Source organism: Cibotium barometz, chromosome 32 (assembly GCF_041138505.1).
Source record: "Cibotium barometz isolate CiBa-2024 chromosome 32, ASM4113850v1, whole genome shotgun sequence".
NCBI lineage: Eukaryota > Viridiplantae > Streptophyta > Polypodiopsida > Cyatheales > Cibotiaceae > Cibotium > Cibotium barometz.
In genome coordinates this window covers 34087640-34103333 of record NC_141077.1, presented here as the reverse complement: position 1 = coordinate 34103333, position 15694 = coordinate 34087640, and the positions used below count along the sequence as shown (strand labels likewise).

The 15694-nt window shown below is 46.8% G+C and overlaps 1 protein-coding gene across 3 annotated transcripts in view; it reads right to left on the bottom strand.

Moving 5' to 3' along the window:
- The window catches only part of LOC147620120 (ubiquitin-like protein ATG12), a 57611-nt gene extending 42302 nt beyond the window's left edge, over positions 1–15309 (bottom strand). Inside the window, exons 1-2 of one of the 3 annotated variants that reach the window (XM_086772307.1) lie at positions 14995–15309; positions 9009–9109 (exon numbers count right to left, since the gene is read on the bottom strand). The gene's annotated coding sequence lies outside the window, so the exon portion shown is untranslated. Of the gene's footprint in view, positions 1–9008; positions 9110–9199; positions 9320–14994 lie in introns of those variants that run through there. The other 2 variants (XM_086772308.1, XM_086772306.1) reach the window with 2 other exon arrangements.
- Between the last annotated feature and the right edge of the window lie 385 nt (positions 15310–15694).

The following is a 15694-nucleotide window of genomic DNA, read 5'->3' as shown; positions in this document are numbered from 1 at the left end:
TGTGGAAACAGGTCGTAGGTTTTCTCGAAGAGACATGTTTTTGGGTTTCTCCAGGAGATAGGTCACATGCAGGCAGAAGGTACAAGAGTGGACACATGTTTGGTACAGCCTTGCTACTGATAGGACAGGGGACAGGGAATCCATGATAGAGATGGATAGTACCCTTGGAAGGTAGAGAGGGTTTGTACAGGTGTGTCAACTGTATGGTATGCTATGCTGTGATGCGAGTTCTCTTTTGAGAGACAGTTTGGGAGTCTATGTTGTGATGCAGAAGCACTGGATGTGTCAGGGTGTGATGCTGTTCATAGTGTGAGAGGCTATGGATGGTTGTGGCAGCCTTGATCATGGGAGAAAGCTTCTGTATGCAGACTCAATGTGAGAGAGTCTTTCGATGTGAACAATGGCTGTTGGACTTGTTTGTGGATGCCGTGTGGACAAGAAGCCAGATGCAGGTTCTTTGCAGGCTTCAGGAGTTCTACTGGGACGGCTGAATTACCAGCCTTATATTGTAATCAAAGCTCTTAAAATCAATTAAAGAAATATCGCAAGGGACGCCACTGCGATTTGGGGCCAATCGGTGTCCGTGTACTATTTGTAGGAGCACTCTAGCTCCCCCTGTTTGTTTTCCTTTTCTAGGTCCTCAATGGCGTTGAAGTATTTTATGTGCGAGTGTTTGTTCCACCGCCCTTTGCTTTCTGAAGGCCGGTTTTCAAGGTTCCGTTTGCCGGGACACATCGTCGACTTTCTCAAGGAGGCGAGTCCGTGGTTGCTTTGGTCGGGACACATCGTCGACTTTCTCAAGGAGGCGAGTCCGTGGTTGCTTTGGTCGGGACAATCGCCAACTTTCCTAAGGGGGCGAGCTCGTGGTTGTCTCATGAGAGTCACATCAAAAGCTTCAACATGAGGAAAGTGAAAAGGAAGTGCAGGACACAGTACAGGATTTTGTGTCTTTGCCTATATGAGGTGAAGAGCAAGAGCTGAAGATGAAGCTCAGGAGAAAAGACACCAAGGACAAGAAGTAGTCGGCCAGGAACAAGAAGCAGTTGAAGTGGTATGGTGCAGGAGATGCGTTGAAGGCTATGGCTTTCGACAGTTTGTCACCGATGGTATCTTCATAGCGGCTTCATGGGTTCGGAAGACAGTTTCTTTCTATGTTAGTGGTGATCTACTACGCTTCATCGAGGACTTGTGCTTACCACTTGGGTGGAGGGCAAGCAGGTTTTGGGTGCCTGAGGATGTATCAGATGAGGCTCAGATGGAAGTGGAGGAACTTGACGAGGTTCTTATTCCTGAGCATATACTGGCACATAAAGGAAAGAAAGGTACAGGGTAAGGTTTCCCGTTGCTATCCTGTGAAGATCAAGAGCTGTTCACTGATGGATACGAAGTGGATGGAGGAGGTTCACTGATGGATGCGAAGTGGATGGAGGAGGGTGACTTAGCAGATTCACCTCAGGAGTTGCAGCTTTATCTTGATGCCTTTGAGTTGGAGTCGACTCTTGCTACGGCTCATTCAGGTTCAGCAAAACATAGGTCTGGAGCATTGCCTGATGCTCAAGAGGGGGGTAGCACCTCCGCTCCCTTGTTACAGACAGACTCGGTTGTTATCTAGGAGTCGCTTGGTGACATCATTGTATTCACCCGAAGGTACTGAGGCTGACAGTACATCTGCTTATGGGACTTCTTTGATATTGTGTTCTAGACACATGAGATGATGGTTGAGTATGGTTCACAGTCGTGCGCACCTGGAACTATAACTGCAACTATGGATAACTCTATGGAGAGGACATAAGTCTTGCGAGCAGTCCTAGAGTTGGTTTGGTTCATGGAAATATGGATCGAACTCTGTTTGTGCATGTATGCATACACTTTTTGAGGTAGAGGTATTTTTGTATTCTGGTGCCATTGGATCCTGGTACCATTGAGAATACATTGGGAAATACTCTGCATTGTGTCATGTGCTGCATATATGTTGTTATGATACATCAAGTGCTTTATTATGTTCATGGATGCACCATTGGGTGTAACTCCTGCGGGATGGCCATGAGACATATGTGGGAAAGTACTTGGTAGATGTAGTGTTTGGATGCATTGAGTGCTTGCATATGCTCATGTTGTACCATCAGTCGTGGGTCCTGCGGAATGCCCATGGGCGTAAGGCTTGCGAGCAGCCCTTAGACTGTTACTTTGGAGTAGGTAGAGCATTTTGAGGAGCATATTGTTTGCGAATGCATGTGTGTGTCATGCATATGTGTGTCATATGTAGAATGATGCATGGTTTTGTTTTTGGCTAACACAGTTAACGTGTTTCCATTTGGTTTTAGACTTTTGCTGTAGGTTCTGAAAGAACAAGCAAGAGGACAGTGTGGCTTATTGTGCAGGATGATTGTTCTATCACCCAGATGCATTGGAAGGCCATTGTTTTTGCCTTATGGGGTGTCTTTGCTCATCAGATGCTTTACTATGCCATTGAGTGCAATCGAGGACGCTTGCCATTTTTCAAGAGGGGGGTATGTCACGACCCTGTGTTTTTCTCTGGACAAGATGCAGGTGTGCACGGGGACATGGTGGACAGTGTGAATGGCATCAGGTGGGAGTGAAGATGGAAGCCCATGTGTGGACAACCCCATGTGTGAAAGGGGGCAAAGAGATTTTAGCTTAAAAGGTTTAAAAACCTTTAAAATCATTTTTAATGCTTTTTATAAAGAAAAACGTGGCCCTTATGCTATTTTGGGGCCAGGTGTGAGCTTTTTGGAAAAAGAGGGGCTGTCGGGCAGAAAAAGGAGGAGGCGCCTATCTCTCTAGAGGAAGGGTGTGCTTTTTCGCTGAGGAGGGCTGGTCGCCTGAAGATGCATGTGGGCTGCGCATGGAAGGGCCTGTGCAGGTACAGTCCACGTGGCAGCGTACGGCTGTTGTGCAGGTACAGTCCACGTGGCAGATCTGGTTGTGCAGGTACAGGCGAGTACAGGTTGCTGGTACAAGCAGCGCAGGCAAGTACGACAGCAGGTACCATACTGTATGACTGCTGGTACAGTAGACTGCTTGTGGGCTGGACTGCAGGTTCAGGTGGGCTGCGTGGAGGAGAAGACATTCGAGCAGGGGCTGAAAAGAGCGTAGATCTCTTCCCTTTCCTGGTGAAAAGCTGGCGCAAAGAGACTGTCTGCATGGACTCCACGTGGATGGACTGCAGAGGTGCTGGACTGTACAGGGCATGAGAGTTTCTCTTGGAAAGAGGGGGATTGCAGGAGAAACAGGGGCGTACATGTGGGGACAGCCAATATTGCTTTCTCTCTCTTTCTCTCTCTTTCTCTCTCTCTCTCTCTCCCTCTGCTGAAGAGTAGACAAGGGTTGGTTTCTTTTGATACAAAGGTGGACAGAGACTGGATTTCCATGAGCATAGACATCATGTTGATGGCGTTCATCTGATGGAACTTTCAGTTTCTCTTTGCTTTGGATTCGGGACTGTTTTGGGACAGTCTATGGGCTGTTTTTGTTTGGTTGCAAATTCAGCTATTTGCTTGGGTTTTTGGCTGCAAGTACAGGTCACTTGAATATGTTTCTTGGCATGGGAGTGATGCAAGCTCGCATGGCTGCGTGCTCGTGGAGCAGATTGCTTTCTTCCTGCTAGAAAGGAACAGAGGGACCTACAGCTATGGGTATCTCTATGTTGCCAGATGTTTCATGAGGGAACAGGTAACTAGATGTATGGAAACAGGACAGAAGCTTCAAAGGGAAACAGGCCTAAGGGTTTCATGTGGAAACAGGTCGTAGGTTTTTTCGAAGAGACATGTTTTTGGGTTTCTCCAGGAGATAGGTCACATGCAGGCAGAAGGTACAGGAGTGGACACATGTTTGGTACAGCCTTGCTACTGATAGGACAGGGGACAGGGAATCCATGATAGAGATGGATAGTACCCTTGGAAGGTAGAGAGGGTTTGTACAGGTGTGTCAACTGTATGGTATGCTATGCTGTGATGCGAGTTCTCTTTTGAGAGACAGTTTGGGAGTCTGTGTTGTGATGCAGAAGCACTGGATGTGTCAGGGTGTGATGCTGTTCATAGTGTGAGAGGCTATGGATGGTTGTGGCAGCCTTGATCATGGGAGAAAGCTTCTGTATGCAGACTCAATGTGAGAGAGTCTTTCGATGTGAACAATGGCTGTTGGACTTGTTTGTGGATGCCGTGTGGACAAGAAGCCAGATGCAGGTTCTTTGCAGGCTTTAGGAGTTCTACTAGGACGGCTGAATTACCAGCCTTATATTGTAATCAAAGCTCTTAAAATCAATTAAAGAAATACCGCAAGGGGCGCCACTGCGATTTGGGGCCAATCGGTGTCCGTGTACTATTTGTAGGAGCACTCTAGCTCTCCCTGTTTGTTTTCCTTTTCTAGGTCCTCAATGGCGTTGAAGTATTTTATGTGCGAGTGTTTGTTCCACCGCCCGTCAGGCCGGTTTACAGCGTCCCCCATTGTGAGCCCCAATCTAGGACATGTTAGGCACGAGCTACGTAGGTCATTCTTCCAGCCTTAGGTGTCAGGGTCAGTCCCTTAGGTGTCAAGGTCAGTCCCTTAACCCACTTGGAGAACAAAGCATGTAGGTCACCCTACGTTAAGGTCATTCACATAGAAGCATATAGCAGGCATGTAGGGCCAGCTAAGGGCCCTTTATCCCATGGAACATCTAAAAGGGCTAGAGGGCCCGAGTGTCCAGTCAGCCAGCCCTTGAATGCTGTGCCCAGTCGGCCAGCAGGGGTTGGTTCCCTGTCAGCCAGTACATGCTTACACAGCCACACGTGGTGATTACTTTCAGCATTTATGAGCATTGGCAGCAAGCGCAACAAGATGTTCAGCAGGTCTTGGGCTGGAGAAACTGGCTGACAACCATTTACTTCCACCGACCAGCAGCTTAGACTCATATGAAAGCATCCCCTCATTCCATTGCATAAATCCATCTCATAAATCAGCATTCTCTCATAGAACACAGTGCAGATATGTATGCTTGAAGACCTAGGTCTTTGCAAACATAAAACACAGCCAAGCACCTAGTGCTTCAGTCCAAAGGCAGCCCCGATGTTTGCTTCAGCCGTCAGCCTTCAGTAGTGCATCTCCCTCAGCAGATCTGGGTGTGCATAAGGCTATCCGAAGTGTCTTCAAAGTTGGTTTCACACCACTTGATGGTTCAGCAAATGCCTAGTCTACAACGTCCTTGCGGTTGGCAGCCTCCGTCAGTCAAGTCTCAGTAAGTTCTCTGCATTGTAACAATTCTCCAAAGTAATATAAGCAAATACTCCTACTTGCAGGGAGGACGGAGGGGGGGTGGCCTTCAATGGGTAAATTGGGACCCAATCTGGTGTTGTCTCTCTCTCTCTCTCTCTCTCTCTCTCTCTCTCTCTCTCTCCCCTAGTAGTAGAGCTCCATCCCCTGCACACCCAGATTCAGCTTTTTTTTGTTCAGTACTTTTTCATTTTGTTGGGATGACAGAGGATACCCCATACAGGTACTCCGATTTGTCTCATAGGCCGAGTTCGGTCTTTTGGAAGACGTTAATAAAATCTTTCTTTCTTTCTTTCTTTCTCTCTCTTGACAGGATGAGGACTGGGAGAGCATATGATCATGATGGTTTGGTAGCAGAGCTCTTTATTCATGCCAGAGATATGCTTGCAGAGCTTATTGCTATGATGTTTAACCGAGCCATGTGTGAGGGTTTTCTTGAGACTTGGAATATGTCCACGATTGTGCCTATCTTCAAGTCAGGGGATCCCATGCTTCCTGGGAATTATCGCACCATCATGATTGGTCACACATTGGCTAGATTATATGCATCTATTCTTGAGCAGGAGTTGAGTAGATGGGCAGAGAGAGAGGGCATACGTGCATCAGGGCAGGCAGGGTTCAGGAGAGGTTTCTCCACTCCTGACCATATCTTGACACTCAGAGCTATTATTGAGGAGGGCAGATCATATGACAGGAGGATTTATTGTTGCTTTGTGGATTTCCGCAAAGCTTTTGACATAGTACCGAGAGCCAGACTGATGCGCTGATAACAGGAGATGGGAGTGCCCACAGAGCTGATTTGGGGAATCATGGCTTTATACAGGACAGTTGTGGGGCAGGTACGTACTACTCAGGGTATATCTGAGATGGTTCACTCCACTATTGGGGTGAAACAGGGCTGCCCCCTTTCTCCCACCTTATTTGGGATGTATGTGGATGAGGTTTCGGACTATGTAGAGCGGGAGGGTGACAGAGGAGCACAGCTAGCAGGGACATGGATTCCGTTGTTATTGTATGCTGATGATATTGTGTTGATCTCAGATTCTTCAGAGGGGATGCAGCGTCATTTGGATGCATTGCACACGTTTGCACAGGACAGTGGATTGTCTGTTAACCTTGGTAAAACCAAGGTGATGGTGTTTAACACCACATTACAGTGGGTTAGGAGGTCAACACCCACCTTTACATATGGTCAGGAGACAGTGGAGTATACAGATGCATATACTTACCTTGGTGTGGTTTTTAGTGGCCCACTATTTTCCTTAAGGAGTGCAGCGGAGACCAGATTGACCAGAGCTTATGCAGCATTGGGGAGACTAGAGAGGATGTGTTCGCAGGTTCAGTTTCAGGAACCTCGAACAAAGCTCTGGCTCTTTGACACTTTGGTCACTTCAGCCATGCTGTATGGAGTGGAGATATGGGGACCCTCAGTGGATCACCACAGCCGAGTTGGTAGCTTTGATGGATGGAGAATCGAGATGTATGGAGAGGCCCTTGGTTTCTATGATTTCCCGGATGATTAGGGCCAAGGCCTCCGTACCACATGATATTATCCGTGCAGAGATGGCTGCCCCCCCATTGGTAGTAGAGGCACTCACTCGATCAGTCTCCTTTATACATAGCACTTGGGCTCTCCCTAGAGATAGATATGCTCGCTTAGCCCTGGAGTCTTCGCGACAGTTGGCATCACAGGGAGACGGATCATGTTGGTATGCACAGATGACAGCTTGGTTCCAACTACATGGCTTTAGTATGGACAGGCTACCTCCATTTCAGTACTCCCTGGATGCACCCTCCCTCTCTCTCACACGGGCAGAGATTACCAGACTTATCAGGCAAGACTTGACTCAGCTGGACACTAAAAGAACATGGATACAGCCGACACACGAGCTTGGTACAAAGATGGCTTTCTATAGAGATCATCTTCTCCAGCTCACGGAGGATGGGTTTGTGATAGACCCAGCTACATGGATACTCATCTTTCTCATGGGGTATCGTGTGCTATTGGTCAGATGCGCACATCCTCACACCAGCTAGAGATTGAGACTGGCATATTCAGAGGAGTACCAGCTGAGGCCAGGATTTGTGAGTTGTGCCAGATGGAGCCAGAGACCGAGTTACATTACATATGTCACTGTCCAGTATATTATGAGATACGAGGCCATTTTCACTGCCTGTTCAGAGAGGGTTTCCGACCACTTTCCAGAGTCATGAGTGTCATGTGCATCAGCAATGCCATGGACCTTCTCAGGGCTAAACCCAAAAGGGGGCAAACAGATAAAGACCATGAACCAGTAGAAGATAGGTAGAACCAGAATGTAGGAGCTTCAGGTGTAGCATCTGAGGTGGACATGGAGCAGGACTTGGAGCAAGGCATGGAAGAAGCAGTCGGCTGGTTCCAGAAAGGACTCTCGGCTGACATCAGCAGGGCAAGAGATGTGGCGGCTGCAGGACAGGTGGTGTCAGCTGCCCATAGCCATGGTCGGCTGAACCAGCACATAGGGACAGCAGCAGGCGCATCAAGAACAAGGATCAGATCCAGTCGGGCTGCATTAAAAGGACTTTAATGAACTTGTAACTGGCCGACCAGCAGTCGGCCAGTTCCCCATGTATTCCAAGGGGGGCTATTTTTTCAATCCCACTAGGGGTTTGGATCCTTAGAGGTCCCATAGGGGACAGATTTTGGTGTTAACCACCTTTTTTATGAAGGCAGCCCATGGCTGCAGATATGTACCCTTTTTGTACCACAGTATATACTGAATTTCCAGCACTTCTCTCTCTCTCTCTACCTGCGTTTTTGCATCAGATGGGCGTTTTTGCATCAGAAGGTTTCCAAGAGGGTTTAGGACTGAAAGAAGACTCCCCAGAGCTTCCGCGTGTTACATTGGTATCAGAGCATCACGCTCAGCCAGGCTAAACGCTGATTCAGTCCCATATGATGGTGTACAGGTCCAAGGTACAGGAAAGTACACGGATTCGAAGCCCACGGCAAGAACACAGATCGGGCGTAGAATGCCTCGGATTATACTTGCTGGAGCTGCGTAGACATAGAGAGGGTCTCTTGAGAGGGAGGGGATCAGAGAGGGAGAGACACCTACAGAGGCAGATTACAGACTTCTTTCGACCAGAGATTGAGCAGTCAGGCCAGCAAGCATTGCAGCTAGCCCCAGAGTATAGCCGCACCAGAGGTACACTGATTGATCGGGCTATAGAGCTGGGGCGGTCCAGGCGCCCCAAGATGAGAGGCACATCTCGACACCAGCAGAGACAACAACAGAGGATCAGGACCATACTAGCACGGCATGGGAGACGTCCAGTCAGAGTACTCACCATGGAGGACATTGAGGATATCCGCCATCGATCGATGAGAGACATCTTTGGATAGTGATGTATATGATGCTTACCTTTGTTGCTGGAGTTTTCCTTCCCAAATGTTATCCATTAGGAGCTCCTAGTACCTTACTTTTCCTCATAGTTGTTGTTTCAGTTTCAGTTAGTTGTTGTTTCAGTTTCAGTTTCAGTTAGTTGTTTTAGCTTTTCTTACACAGACATTGTATCAGATCCACCAATTGTTGTAACCTTTTTGGTCTCATAGGTCATTTTGGCCTTTTGAAGACGTTAATATATCATTTCATTTCTCTCTCTCTCTCTCTCTCTCTCTCTCTCTCTCTCTCTCTCTCTCTCTCTCTCTCTCTATAGCTCTACCTCCTATGTATAAAATATTGCTTCATACTCACTTCATAAAGGTTTAAAGAAGGTCTTGCTGTGTGTTACACGATCTAGCCAGTTGCATGTTACATTGGTATCAGAGCTTCTGGTTGTGTCCAAGCTTGACTACCTAAGTGAGAGCAAAACCGTGAATGGTAAGACTGAGGCTAGGGAAACCACGCAGCCATTCATCATCTCAGGAGAAGAAGAAAGAAGTTACCTAGAAGGCATCACTGTAGAAGAAAGTGTCCACGAAGACAACACTGCACAAGAAAGTGTCCCCGAAGACACAAGAAAAGAAGAAACACTTCCGCAAAGCGCAACTATTATCCTTCAAAAGCTAATGGAACAAAACAAGTTACTCAAGCTATAGCTACAGGAAGCAAAAGAAGCAAAAGAAATAAAAGGATCAGTCTAAAGACCAACCATAAAGCAAACTAAAAGGCAGATTATGGAGTAGGGTCCCCAAAGTTTTCAGCATACGCGTCTTCTCATGGAGCAACAAAGAAGACGGGAACTTGTTGAGGTGCGACAGATAGAGGAAACCAAAAGCAAGGAGGTTACACCAGATAGAATGCGCGGCGGCAGAATACCAAGATAAGCTAGATCGGGAAGCCATGCAACTTCAGCATCAGTAGTTGCTAGCAGCCTTTCAGACCAGTCTTATGGCAACGTTTCCCAAAACAGCACCTGGTGTGACTGGTCCTAGCATCTCATCCGCTCCATCCACCACCATCATACGGCCTCAACCAAACTTCAATTAGTATGATGGTAAGTGTGATCATTCTGTAGTTACACAGTTTATTCATCAATTTGTTGAATATTTCCCTTTAGCTAAAGTTTCAAATCCACAAGACAAAGTCCATCCGATGGCTCCACACCTCACAGGAGAAGCGGTGGCAACATTGGTCAAGTCTGCACACAGACCTAATCACACGTACGACCTGGGAGACTTTTGTGTCGGAGCTCAAAGCGAGATTCCTTCCACCCAATACATGACCAATTTCAAGGATGAGTTTTACAAACTCTCCCAAATGGGTCGCCCGTGTTGACTTATTCCAATAAGGTCATCACCATGACACAGTAGTTGGGAAAGAGAAGATGAGAAGCTAAAACAGTTTCTCAAGGGATTAGATACAAACATCAGGTTTCCGTTCACAATTTCGAGCCTCACTCTTACAACCGGGCTTTGACTCTGGCATAGAATCAAGAGATGATGCTAAACAGAGGTAAGCCTAAGCAGGTCCAGACCAGTCCCAAACCCAGCAAGCAATAGTCTTCATCCCATCCGGGTAAGGGTTCTCATAACAATAAAGACAGTAAGGACAATAAGTCCCAAAGCACCTCAGCACCAAGAAAAGACTAAGAATAAAAAGACAAGACTAAGAATAAAAAGACGCATGAGGGAAAGGCCAAAGAGGGAATTACTAGAGGTTGTCTCTAGCTAGAGGAGTAAAAGCGGTATCAAACAGAGAATCGTTGTTTTTTCTCTCATCAAGTAGGCCATTGTAAGAGAGACTGCATTAAGTTACAAGCTTATAAAGTCTCCAAACCATCCTCCTCTACAGTAACCGCCGCTGACGCTACATCCACCCCTCCATCTTCAAACACGAATGCCGTACAGCTGTTACCCTCTTTGAATCTAGTACCCCCAATGGTATTTGATGATAAGCAAGAGGGCAACGCTAAAGGGTAGACAAAAGCTCATATCCGTGCTCAACAATTTGAGTACAATGTTCAAAAGGTGACGTTCAAGAGAGATTTCATAGTCTCGCCACTTTAGGGGTGTGACCAAGGTAGGATAAAAAACGCATCCTAAATGATATACGACGTTTTGAACTCTCACACGTTTAAGTACGTTTTTTATTATAAACAACTCTCAATTTGCTATTTTTTTCAACTGGCATGGTTCAAAACGTTCCAATCATGTTGTTTTCTTTTTGCATTGTTCCAATCATGGTGTGAACTTTATTTGGGTATGTGTAGACTAAGGACTTTAAAACTCCATGAATTATAGACTTAAGAATTAATGTTTGTGTGCACTGTGTTGTGAGTGTCTTGATTATGGAGTTCGAGTCTAGACTCTAGTAGTTTGTATGTGTATGACTAAAATGCTAGAATGTTCAATGTGTGCAAACTTCACTTCTTACTTGTCTATCAAAAGATAACATATATATATATATATATATATATGTATGTATGTATGTATGTATGTATGTATCTACATACATACATACATATATACGTATATGTATATGTATATGACATATGTATATGTAGATACATACATACATATATAGATATACATATACATATACATATACATATGTACACATACATATACATATACATATACATATACATATACATGTACATGTACATGTACATGTACATATACATATACATATATATATATATACACACACACACACACACACACACACGTGCTGGGCTTCGCTGCGTGCTGGTCGTGCTCGCTCATCGTAAGAGTCTCTCACTCTCTCTCTCTCCCCCGCACAGGCCCACCTCTCTCTTTCTCCCTCCTGCATTCGCTCAACTCTCTCTCTCTCTCTCCCCCACCACACACTCTCTCTCTCTCACGATTGTGACGTATGTATGTATCAGATCCTCTCTTCATTGCTGATTCCTGTTGCAGATGCAAAGAGTAACCAGCCAAGGGAACCCCTACCCTCGACTGGTTGCGACTCTTCGCCAAAGGATGTACCTCTTCATCGAATAGCCACATCCCTTCGACAAATGGTTGTATCCCTTGATGAATGGTTGTGCCTCTACATCGAATAGACACATCCCTTAGCCTAAAGTTGTATCCTTTCGTCTAAGGTCATGTCCTTTTGTCAAAGGGCATGCCTCTTCAAATGTGTCTCTTCATCTCCAATTCAATTCAATCTTCTCTCGAGTGTTCTCCTGAAGTCTCTTGTTCTCTAAGTTAAGTACTGAAGTAGTAATTAGTACACAATATGAGGGATTAACAACATAATCCTCACAGTGGTATCAGAGCTAAAACCTTTCCTACCCGTGGGTTGTGAAGCCCTCACCGTCTCCGTGGCACTCCCTCGTCCACCCCTCTTCTCAGTGTTGTATGGAAGCAGCGGAGCGATGGTGGACTTGGCGTAAAGCTTTGCCCATGGTGATGTAAATAAATAAATAAATAAATAAATCCACACCCATACACACGTACTTTGTGTGTCTCAGAGAGGGAACCCTTTCTGCACACCTAGATTACCCCCTCCCTGCTGCCGGTGGTGGTAGCCCTGCATGTCAGAACCCCCCCCCCCTCTGCTGAGTATGGAGCACCCCCCCTCCTCGCTTCCCTCGCTGCTGAGTATCGACCGCCCCCCCTCTTCGCATCGTGCAGATGCAGCTGGCGGCGCCTTTTCGAAGAGGCGCACCCCCTCTTCCGATCGGGTACGTGACGATTCCAAGCCACCGTCATCCTTAAGCCATAAACAAAAAAACAAAATTTGGGCACGCTACGGGGCATTTGGGCCTCTTTTTTTTTTTTTTTTAAGAGTGAGCGCAAGTGTGAAGCCGCCCCTCTCCCCCCCCCCCCCGGGGTGTCAAGATGCCGCCGACAGCACTTTCGCCTTCATCCTCTCTCCCGGCTCTACCCACGTCACAATGTGTGTGCGCTATTGCCATTCACGTGCATGCTTCATGGACAATTTTCCAGAGGAGCCCTACATGCACATCCCCTACCTGAGTTACATAGACGAGATCCCCAAGGCTCTCCTTCCCGAACACAGCCCTCTTCGTGCCCCCACTCCGGAACCGGTGCCATTTTCCGCCGATGCTGGGTGGATTCCAAGTCTCCCGGACTCTCCTATCCCAGTAGCCCCGGCCTCACAGGTGCACCGCATACATGTCAGCAGCCCGCATGTAACCAAACCCGACACTTGGGCGATCTGGACTATTTTCCTCACCTGCGAGCCACTGCACCTCACTAATTTCGAGTACTTCCGGTCACGGTACCCTCAGTTGGCACACTTTCTTCCAAAGTGCAGTGTGGATGGCCTCCGCAATATCCTCTCCATGCGCCCTCATGTGACATTCTACTGCGAGATCTTCGTCCCCGATTATACTCCATTATCTCCGATGCCCAGCCACCAAACGAGGAAGTAGGAGCAGACGAAGTAACCTCCGAGGACGATCCCGAGGAAGTGGAGGACCCCGACTTCGAGTACGAGGATCCCGTTACTGCCTCTCCAGCAGCTATTCCTTCCATCCTACATCCCCAGTGGACCTTTCCTGCTTCACCTCAGTACTCTCTCTGAGTACTCCAGATGTCAACTTCGCACGACAACGTCCCACCCGCCGATCCTCAGACGGAGGCCTTGCAGATGACCACTCTTCAACAACAGATGGAGGTCTTGCAAAGGGCCCTTTTCGACGGTATGGCATCAATGAGATCACGAATGGAAGACATGCAACAACGGCACCAACACCAGCGCAAGGGATCCAGGAAGTCACAGCGAGCGCGGCGATCGCGTTCACCAACTTCATCGTCATCCTCGGTGGGCCAGCAGGACGATCCCTCAACTCCTCCCGATCCGGCCGCCATAAATGTACACATTTAAAATACTAGATGTAGAATGACTCTTACCATGTGATGTGTGATGCTACTTGAAGTCCAAGCTTCAGGTAGACAATGTTGAACTCAAACTTTTGTAGAAATTAATGACCACAGCACAGACAAGAAAGATGGATATCAAGTTACCTGAGCCCTACAATGGCCGCCGCGATAAGCGGTTAATCGATCACTGGCTCTACAAGATGGAGGTTTATTTCTCAAATACCAAATTGCCCAAAAATAAAAAGGTGGCATTGGCCAGTACCCTCTTGAAAGATACCGCCTTCCTTTGGTGGCGACGCAGGATTTCAGATGGCAAGTCTACTCCAACGTGGGATAAATTCCGGTGTGGCACGTGCTCTTTGCAAGGCTTTTGAGCCTGCAAATGTGAACTTTCATGCCAGGTCTTCTCTCCGCCGCCTGAGTCAAACTGGCTCCATGGCCGCGTACATCTCAGAGTTTCAAAAACTGGCTCTCGAGATAGAGACACTCAGCCCCTTTGACCAGCTTCGCAGCTTCATTGACGGGCTTGAACCCCGCAAGTAGAGCCCTCTTTTGGAGCATAGTCCGGTAGGCCCTTCCCATGCTAACTTTTGGTGCATGGGCGGAGAAAGAGGCAGCAGAGGACAGACTTGGAGGAGGCACAGCCACAGTCTCAAGAGCAGAGTACTCTGCCTTAGGAGGAGATGATAGTGGCACTCAGGGGACAGGACCCTTGGCATCATTGTATTTGGACCTGGGGAGATCAATAGTTTCTTAGAGGAGGCAGCCCAGAGCAGATTGGAGGGATTTCGGGAGCACGAGAGGAGTTTGAGGAGGGGTGTGGCTTCTTTACAGCGGCTCAGGAGAGTTCACAATCCAGAGGACTACCAACCTCCGGCATGCCAACTCATCATGGTTTACCTCATAGGTTATAGAAGGTATATGATGGCAGGTACTTCACTAATTGCTCACAAGTGACTGTCCAAAAATCACATTGTAATGAACAACTTCTGAATACTCCACTCCGGGCAATAAGTTAGCCATATCGTGATAATCATGTGACTAGTATTCCCAAATTCACTTATTCCCTACAATTTTCATTTTTAAATTGTATATTGATACCGAGTAGCATGACCTGCACTGTGCAATGATGGCGATGATGGATATGAAGCAAAAGGGAGGTGGGCCAATAGCCCACCACCGAGCTTTTGCACTCCACTCGGATCCTTCCCATGGAAATGGCAAATCACAGCTTGCTCGTAGACAACGATATAATGTATGATGGAGGTGGACATACACTGCCGCATCTTGTCTCCGGATTCTGCTATCTTTGCTACTTCAGGATCAATTGACCAGCTCTCACCACAGTAAAGGACACTCGGGATGATGGACACTTGATGTTTTAAAAGGGAAAAATGTTTTCATGAAGTTTGACAGCTGAATACCTGATTTGTTGTGGGATTCCACAACCGATATGTGGCCGACGACTCCGGGTAATGAAGGCTAATGCTCTGGATGTTAGTCTGTGTCGGCTTATGCGCAGTATATGTGTAGATGTGTGTGCTGACACCTGGCTTCCGACTGCCTCAAGCCATACAATAGTCCGTCTGCTCAAGGTCACTTTTCGCAGCCACCGCACCACCACTGTCGGCCATGCGGGCGGCCACAAGACCGGGGGCGCAGGGACCAGACGACGGCTGCGGAAGGAAGCGGGGCGCGCTGGCTGCGGGTGTGACGTGGAGGCCAGGGGTACTAGCGGGCTTTTTTTAGTGTTTTTTTAAGAACTTAGGGGAAGGGGTAAAATTAAGTATCGTTAATGATTGATTAATCGATTAATTGTTCTTTTTAATTAATTTATAAAAAATAAAAAAACTAGGGAGGATTTATTATTTTTTAAACAGAAAAATAAAGGCTTTTGTGTAAATTTTAAATTAGAAAAAACAAAAACAAAAAAGGGAGATTTTTTGGGGAAAAATGCAAAGGGGGATATTTTGCTTTAAATAAAATAATAAAATAATAAAGCAAAAAATTAAGAAGGGGAATATATATATAATAAAGGAAAAATAGAAAAATATTTAAAAATTAAAAAAGTAGAAAAATTAAAAGGAAAAATGGGAAAAAAGAGGGGGATTTTTTTTTAAGGAG